We start from the raw sequence: 1,372 nt of genomic DNA on the forward strand, positions 1-1,372 counted from the left end.
CTTGCTTTTCAATGCAGCATAGTATTCCATTGTGTGACTATACCACAGTTTCTCTATCCATTCGTTTGTTGATGGGCATTTGGGGTGTTTCCAACTCCTTGCTATTGTGAACAAAGCCGTGATAAACATGGGTGTGCATATATCTGCTTGGTTGGCAGTTATGGTCTCTTTAGGGCATATTCCCAGTAGTGGAATTGCTGGGTCAAATGGTATCTCTATTTGCACCTTTTGAGAAAGCGCCATATCACCTTCCACAGTGGTTGCACCATTTGACAATCCCACCAGCAGTGAATAAGGGTTCCAGTTTCTCCACAACCTCGCCAGCATTTGTTGCTTGCTGTTCTGTTAAATTTTGTTATTCTGACCGGGGTGAGATGATATCTCATAGCTGATTTGCGTACATAGAATTTTAAAAAAATCGTTATGAGGTAGTCCCAATGTCACTTCTCTCTCAAGAAGGTCATAGGACAATTGCCGATGAAAACTACACTTCCCACGTGGGTTCTAGCTCCCTTCTCTCACACATCATTTATCATCCTTGTTTGAGAGAGCCGTTGTCTGAGAAACCTCTAAATTATGCTCTTACGGTGCTGCCAAAGCTAGGTCCATGACATCTTCTGGTGGGGGAAGAGCAGACACGGCAACACACTCCAAGTTATAGTCTCCACTTACTTTTCTTTTCTTTTTTTAAATTTTATTATTTTGTGTGTGTGTGTACCGTCAAATCAGATTTGACTGGTACAGGAGGAGATTGTCCCTCCTTCCCCAGCAGAGCATCTGGTGGATTTGAACTGTGCGCCTCTGGGACTGCAGTGCAGCTTTTTGCCACTAGGCCACCAGAGCTCCCCTTCCACTTACTTTTCTAGCAAGCCAAAGGAAAGGCTTTTCAAAGTGATAGTTCCTCTTGGCAGAAATATCAAAGAACTGAAGATTCCTCTTTCCATGGAAGATGATTGATTTAACCTTAAACTTTCCTGTCCTTACCGTCCACTTTGTCACCACACAACACAATGTGGATCATTTCACATACTCGCCCCAGATCCCGATGCCGGTGATGCACGTTCTTGTAGGTAACTTGTATGTAACTTGATGTTACATCAAGTATTGTAAGGACACACTGGGCTTGGATATAACAGCTATCTCTCGCTCCCCAAATTTCTCCTGGCCAGCTGTACCCCACACGTTGAATTTAACTGTTTCTCTTTTGATGTACAATGTGATGGGATGGATCTGTGCACCCAAGGGGGCTACATATGTCTTCTCAAATTCACCATTCAGATGACATTTCACAAACGTCATTTTTCCAATTCCACCATTGCCCACCAGAACAGGTTTAAACAGGACCTAGGGTGCTTCTTGGGCTGCCATCGTG

The 1,372-nt window shown here is 43.8% G+C and overlaps 1 pseudogene; it reads right to left on the minus strand.

Annotated features, from left to right (window-relative positions):
- Nucleotides 1–525: 525 nt before the first annotated feature.
- Nucleotides 526–1,368, minus strand: LOC102872120 (annotated as a pseudogene).
- Nucleotides 1,369–1,372: the final 4 nt, after the last annotated feature.

The sequence above is a fragment of the Elephantulus edwardii genome, unplaced genomic scaffold, assembly GCF_000299155.1.
Source record: "Elephantulus edwardii isolate Elephantulus edwardi_28Jun2011 unplaced genomic scaffold, EleEdw1.0 scaffold00236, whole genome shotgun sequence".
Lineage (NCBI taxonomy): Eukaryota > Metazoa > Chordata > Mammalia > Macroscelidea > Macroscelididae > Elephantulus > Elephantulus edwardii.